Raw genomic sequence first — 7487 nt, 5'->3', positions numbered from 1 at the left:
CAATGTCTTTGTTTACAACCTTTCTAATGGACTCTATGAGCTAATTTAAGCTCTACAGAAGCATTTACACTGATGAGTATCACTTCCATTAATACACATTATAACGCTACCTCTCTGATAACACTGCTTACAGAAAAACAGGTTGGCTCATGTTCAGATATATATATATATATATATATATATATATATATTTAGTATATTTGTGTACTATATATATATATATATATATATATTTAGTATATTTGTGTAGTATATATATATATTACAAATTCAGTAAATAATATGTGAAATATTTTCTGTGCAATAAATCTGCAGTCTTTTTGCATCAATAAATACTTATGCAACTTCCTTTGTGGCACATCATGCTAGTGTGCCTTACCTTTGGCTGACAAGGCATGCTGGGTCTTGGAGTTCCATTCCACCATGTCTGTAAGGTCACAGATCGCCTAATCCTGTATAAAATCATGGGTGTAATTGTAACTATATATCTAAATCAGGCAGCAGTAAACTGTAATAAAAATAACATGATGGTGGACGCAGAAGCACTACAGTACATGGCTTATCTTTCAGCCCTATACTCCTCTACGATAATGTTACCATTAAATATATATTTAAATGACAGATGGTTAGAGCCAAACCTTGTGGAGGTGTAGTGTGTTCTGCTGAGTCATCTGCTGCTCCAACTGTTACAGTGGACGGCAAATCATAAATTTATAAAGAGCATTACCTGCTGAGGGCAAAATTTCCTCCTGCAGGTAAAGGCCAGCATTGTGCAACGCTGCTCCCGACAGATGTGAAAGACAGGAGAAAGCTCAATCAGCTGTCACAGATACACACGCCTGACCTGGTTCACTTTGAGGGATATTTTACTGACCATGTTCTAGACTAGACAGACTGATGCTGACTTGTAGTGTTTGTGTGTCTTTAAGGGTACATCATTTTTATTGTGAATTCTAGATAACACAACTGATTGTGAAGTTATCAAATAAGTCAAGAGGAAGAGTATTTACAAGATGAGAAAACATTATGAGAGTGGAAGCCAGGGTTGGTTTGTGAGACGTACAAAAACATTTTCCTACAACCTAATTTTTAGAAGAGCAACAAAATACCAATTTCCTATATAATAAAAGGCTAACGTTGCACCTCACCTCTATGGGAAGATTCAATTTAACTGGTAACTAAAATATATATTTTAGAGATAAGCGGGTTTGGATTTACTCGGTTCTTAACGCCAGAATTATCGCAAGTTCTTTTTTTCTGGATTTTTTATTTATTGGCTAAACAAAACACGTGACGTCTGTGAGCCAATAAGGAGATTCGGGTAAATTCGAGTAAAACCGATCCCGCTCATCTCTAATATATATATATATATATATATATATATATATATAGAGAGAGAGAGAGAGAGAGAGAGGGGGGGGGAGGGGGAGAGACAGAGAGATAAGGGGTCCACACTCACGTATTTCATATATATTGCTAGGGTGACATCCAATGAGGGAGAAAAGTCCCCACTCCAACGTAGTTTCCAAAATAAGGGAGCACTCACCAGTCTTCAAGCAGCAAAAAAGAGTAATTTAATCAGACCATCAACATGCAGGTCATGGTTCTGACCTTTGTCAAAATACCGGTGAAGTGAAATTGTGTCTGGGTGAGTCACTGGATATGTGGATCTGATATATACAACTGTGATCCTTGCATATTTTTAGTATGTACTTGATGTTTTATATTATGGCTGTATTTGTTTGTTATGGGGTGTTGGGGGAGTTGCTGAGATTAATTGGGGGGAGGGTCTACTGGGGGTATATAGGTAGCACAATTTCACTTCACTGGTATCTTGACAAAGGTCAGAACCATGACCGAAACGTTGATGTGAACTACATGTTATTGGTCTGATTAAACTACTCTCTTTTGCTGCTTGAAGACTGATGAGTGCTCCCTTATTTTGGAAACTATATATATATATATATATATATATATATATAAAGTCGGCATACTGGAGGCGGCACTCATCGGACTTCATAGTGTAAATAAAGGTCACTATACCCACCACATGTACAGAGTCCTCTGATAAAGGAATACAATTCTGAAAACGTTAGTACTCTTCATGTGGTGGGTACAGTGACCGTTATTTATACTATTAAGTCCAACAAAAGCCGCTTCCAATATGCCGGTTGTTGAATTTTTGCGGAAGGCACCAGGGCCATATTTATATATATGTATATATATGTATATATATATATATATATATATATATATATATATATATATATATTAGAGATGTGCACCGGAAATTTTTCGGGTTTTGTGTTTTGGTTTTGGATTCGGTTCCGCGGCCGTGTTTTGGATTCGGATGCGTTTTGGCAAAACCTCCCTGGAAATTTTTTGTCGGATTCGGGTGTGTTTTGGATTCGGGTGTTTTTTATTTTCAAAAACCCCTCAAAACCAGCTTAAATCATAGAATTTGGGGGTCATTTTGATCCTATAGTATTATTAACCTCAATAACCACAATTTCCACTCATTTCCCCAGTCTATTAAGAACACCTCACACCTCACAATACTATTTTTAGTCCTAAAATTTGCACAGAGGTCGCTGGATGACTAAGCAAAGCGACCCAAGAGGGCGGCACAAACACCTGGCCCATCTAGGAGTGGCACTGCAGTGTCAGACAGGATGGCACTTAAAAAAATTGGCCCCAAACAGCACATGATGCAAAGAAAAGAGAAAAAGAGGTGCACTGTGGTCGCTGGACGGCTAAGCTAAGCGACACAAATACCTCAATATCACAGGAATTATTCGTTCTAATCAATGGTATTATTGGTCCAAATCACTGGAAGAAAATGACAAAATCATTGGAATTATTTGTTCTAATCAATGGTATTATTGGTCCAAATCACTGGAAGAAAATGACAAAATCACTGGAATTATTCATTCTAATCAATGGTATTATTGGTCCAAATTACTGGAAGAAAATGACAAAATCACTGGAATTATTCATTGTAATCAATGGTATTATTGGTCCAAATCACTGGAAGAAAATGACAAAATCACTGGAATTATTAGTTCTAATCAATGGTATTATTGGTCCAAATCACTGGAAGAAAATGACAAAATCACTGGAATTATTCGTTCTAATCAATGGTATTATTAGTCCAAATCACTGGAAGAAAATGACAAAATCACTGGAATTATTCGTAAACATTTGTAGAAAGTCGCTGCTTTCTGATTACAGAAATGCTCAGATATTCCTGCGAATCCACAATCCCTTCCCAGAGGAAAAAGAAATTGAGAAACCGTTGTTTGAGAACATTTGTTCTCTTTCCCTTACAAAGGAACAAACCACTTTCCAAGAAGACTGACTTTTTGGGATTATGGAGACATAATGTTTTTGAATATAAATCCTAAAGCAGGTGGTGTATTAGAGCAAAAGAGTGCAAGAGACCAGCCATGCAGTTTCTGAAATATTATGACAAAATGTTACTGTATTTCAGAAGCACTCATTCCTTACTCTGCTAAGTACTGTTTGGTATACTGTATCTGGCTTCCATGAGGTAGTTGTCCATTATTTCAGCTTCCATTGACCTTTTTGAAAGCGGTAGAAGTTATCGATTCTTTTTCTTTATTTTTATTTTCCCCTATTTTTAATTTTCTCCTGCATAGCCCAGTAAAATGTTGCAATGTTAAGTATTGACTTGTGCCTTCTGGGGGTCCACTTCTACACCAAACCCAGCCAAATCTCATCCTAACCCTCTGTTCCACGTTCTCTATGTACCTCATCTGTGTCACCCATGTCTGTCTACCCCTCCCCTTTAGATTGTATGCTCTCACGAGCAGAGCCCTCTTCCCTCATGTGCTTATCCTTTGTCTTACTTTAATAATCTTCAGCTGTACCACATCCAGCAGTCTTCTGCCACCTGATACTTATTACAGTGTCATCTGCTGACGTAACTATGTGTATTTACCCTGTACTTATCCTATACTGTCATCAACTGTAAGTTGCTGTTTTCCTGTTTGATTATTTATGTACTCTGTAATTGGGCGCTGCAGAACCCTTGTGGCACCATATAAATAAAGGATAATAATAATAATATAGGGTGTATAATCCCCAGGTGTATCTCACACATCACACAGTACAGTATATAGGGTGTATAATTCCCCGGTGTATCTCACACATCGCTCAGTACAGATTACAGGATGTATAATCACCAGGTGTATAACACACGTCGCACAGTACAGTATACATATACTGGTGACAACAATGCAGCAGATATTGAGCACTGATCAGGATACTAGAAGTGACACAGAGCTGCAAGATACAGCAATGGCCTACTGTACTGTACTATATATGTATACTGCTGGTCACCAAAATGCTGCACTGTCCTACTATATACTGCTCACAATAATGCAGCACAGATATGGAATGGATACTTGCAGTGACACAGAGCTGCAAGATACAGCAATGGCCTAATGTACTGTACAACTATATACTGTTGGTCACCAAAATGCTGCACTGTAATACTATATATACTGCTCACAAAAATGCAGCACAGGTATGGAATGGATACTTTCAGTGACACAGAGCTGCAAGATAATACAGCAATGGCCTAATGTACTGTACAACTATATACTGTTGGTCACCAAAATGCTGCACTGTAATACTATATATACTGCTCACAAAATGCAGAACAGATATGGAATGGATACTTGCAGTGACACTGAGCTGCAAGATACTACAGCAATGGCCTACTGTACACAACTATATACTGTTGTTCACCAAAATGCAGCACAATGAGCACAGATATTTTCAGCACACTGAGCACAGATATGGAGCTTTTCAGGCAGAGAACGTAGATATTTGCAGCACACTGAGCACAGATATTTGCAGCACACTGAGCGCAGATTACGTAGCTTTTCAGGGAGAGAACGTAGCCACGTCCTCTCCGTTCAATCTCCCATCCACGAGTGAAAATGGCGGCGATGCGCGGCTGTTTATATAGAATATGAATCTCGCGAGAATCCGACAGCGGGATGATGACGTTCGGGCGCGTTCGGGTTAACCGAGCAAGGAGGGAAGATCCGAGGCTGCTTCAGAACCATGTAAAATAGGTGAAGTTCGGGGGGATTGGGATCTCGACGAACCGAACCCACTCATCTCTAATATATATATATATATACATACATACATATATACATATATACAATTATAATAGATAGATAGATAGATAGATAGATAGATAGATAGATTTATAAAAATATACAGTATATATACAGGTGTTTCAGGCAGGCATGGAAATAATGCTGCAAAGTATGGATGCTTTATAAAATAGAAGTGATATTAGTTATTTATTTTTATAAATTCACAAAATGCAAAGTGAATGAACAGAAGAAAAAGCTAAATCAAATCATTATTTGGGGTGACCACCCTTTACCTTCAAAACAGCGTCACTTGTTATTGTATGAAAGTGCAAACAATCAGCAGTTGTAGTGATTAGAGATGAGCGCCTGAAATTTTTCGGGTTTTGTGTTTTGGTTTTGGGTTCGGTTCCGCGGCCGTGTTTTGGGTTCGAACGCGTTTTGGCAAAACCTCACCGAATTTTTTTTGTCGGATTCGGGTGTGTTTTGGATTCGGGTGTTTTTTTCAAAAAACACTAAAAAACAGCTTAAATCATAGAATTTGGGGGTCATTTTGATCCCAAAGTATTATTAACCTCAAAAACCATAATTTACACTCATTTTCAGTCTATTCTGAATACCTCACACCTCACAATATTATTTTTAGTCCTAAAATTTGCACCGAGGTCGCTGTGTGAGTAAGATAAGCGACCCTAGTGGCCGACACAAACACCGGGCCCATCTAGGAGTGGCACTGCAGTGTCACGCAGGATGTCCCTTCCAAAAAACCCTCCCCAAACAGCATATGACGCAAAGAAAAAAAGAGGCGCAATGAGGTAGCTGTGTGAGTAAGATTAGCGACCCTAGTGGCCGACACAAACACCGGGCCCATCTAGGAGTGGCACTGCAGTGTCACGCAGGATGGCCCTTCCAAAAAACCCTCCCCAAACAGCACATGACGCAAAGAAAAAAAGAGGCGCAATGAGGTAGCTGTGTGAGTAAGATTAGCGACCCTAGTGGCCGACACAAACACCGGGCCCATCTAGGAGTGGCACTGCAGTGTCACGCAGGATGTCCCTTCCAAAAAACCCTCCCCAAACAGCACATGACGCAAAGAAAAAAAGAGGCGCAATGAGGTAGCTGTGTGAGTAAGATTAGCGACCCTAGTGGCCGACACAAACACCGGGCCCATCTAGGAGTGGCACTGCAGTGTCACGCAGGATGTCCCTTCCAAAAAACCCTCCCCAAACAGCACATGACGCAAAGAAAAAAAGAGGCGCAATGAGGTAGCTGACTGTGTGAGTAAGATTAGCGACCCTAGTGGCCGACACAAACACCGGGCCCATTTAGGAGTGGCACTGCAGTGTCACGCAGGATGTCCCTTCCAAAAAACCCTCCCCAATCAGCACATGATGCAAAGAAAAAGGTTAGGTGGTATACAATTATGGACGGACTGCCTGCCGAGTGCAGACACAGAGGTAGCCACAGCCGTGAACTACCGTACTGTACTGTGTCTGCTGCTAATATAGACTGGTTGATAAAGAGATGTCGTAGTAGTATGTATGTATAAAGAAGAAAAAAAAACCACGGTTAGGTGGTATACAATTATGGACGGACTGCCTGCCGAGTGCAGACACAGAGGTAGCCACAGCCGTGAACTACCGTACTGTGTCTGCTGCGACTGGATGATAAATGATATAAAAAATATATATATATCACTACTGCAGCCGGACAGGTATATATTATATATTATATAATGACGGACCTGCTGGACACTGTCTGTCAGCAGAATGAGTTTTATTTTTATAGAATAAAAAAAAAAAACAACACACAAGTGAAGTCACACGACGAGTGTTTAACTTTTTCAGGCAATCACAATATAAGTATACTACTAACTATACTGGTGGTCAGTGTGGTCAGGTCACTGGTCAGTCACACTGGCAGTGGCACTCCTGCAGCAAAAGTGTGCACTGTTTAATTTTAATATAATATTATGTACTCCTGGCTCCTGCTATAACCTATAACTGGCACTGCAGTGCTCCCCAGTCTCCCCCACAATTATAAGCTGTGTGAGCTGAGCAGTCAGACAGATATATAATATATATAGTAGAGATGAGCGGGTTCGGTTTCTCTGAATCCGAACCCGCACGAACTTCATGTTTTTTTCACGGGTCCGAGCAGACTCGGATCCTCCCGCCTTGCTCGGTTAACCCGAGCGCGCCCGAACGTCATCATGACGCTGTCGGATTCTCGCGAGACTCGGATTCTATATAAGGAGCCGCGCGTCGCCGCCATTTTCACACGTGCATTGAGATTGATAGGGAGAGGACGTGGCTGGCGTCCTCTCCATTTAGATTAGGGTTGAGAGAGAGAGAG

General features: G+C 40.2%; 1 long non-coding RNA gene across 1 annotated transcript in view; it reads right to left on the bottom strand.

Moving 5' to 3' along the window:
- Window positions 1-379: 379 nt before the first annotated feature.
- The window catches only part of LOC134929400 (uncharacterized), a 190232-nt gene continuing 183124 nt past the window's right edge, over window positions 380-7487 (bottom strand). Inside the window, exon 4 of the long non-coding RNA XR_010178540.1 lies at window positions 380-452. This is a non-coding gene — a long non-coding RNA (uncharacterized LOC134929400). The remainder of the gene's footprint in view (window positions 453-7487) is intronic.

Source organism: Pseudophryne corroboree, chromosome 5, assembly GCF_028390025.1.
Source record: "Pseudophryne corroboree isolate aPseCor3 chromosome 5, aPseCor3.hap2, whole genome shotgun sequence".
Taxonomy (NCBI): Eukaryota; Metazoa; Chordata; class Amphibia; order Anura; family Myobatrachidae; genus Pseudophryne; species Pseudophryne corroboree.
This window is presented reverse-complemented; position numbering and strand designations above follow the sequence as displayed.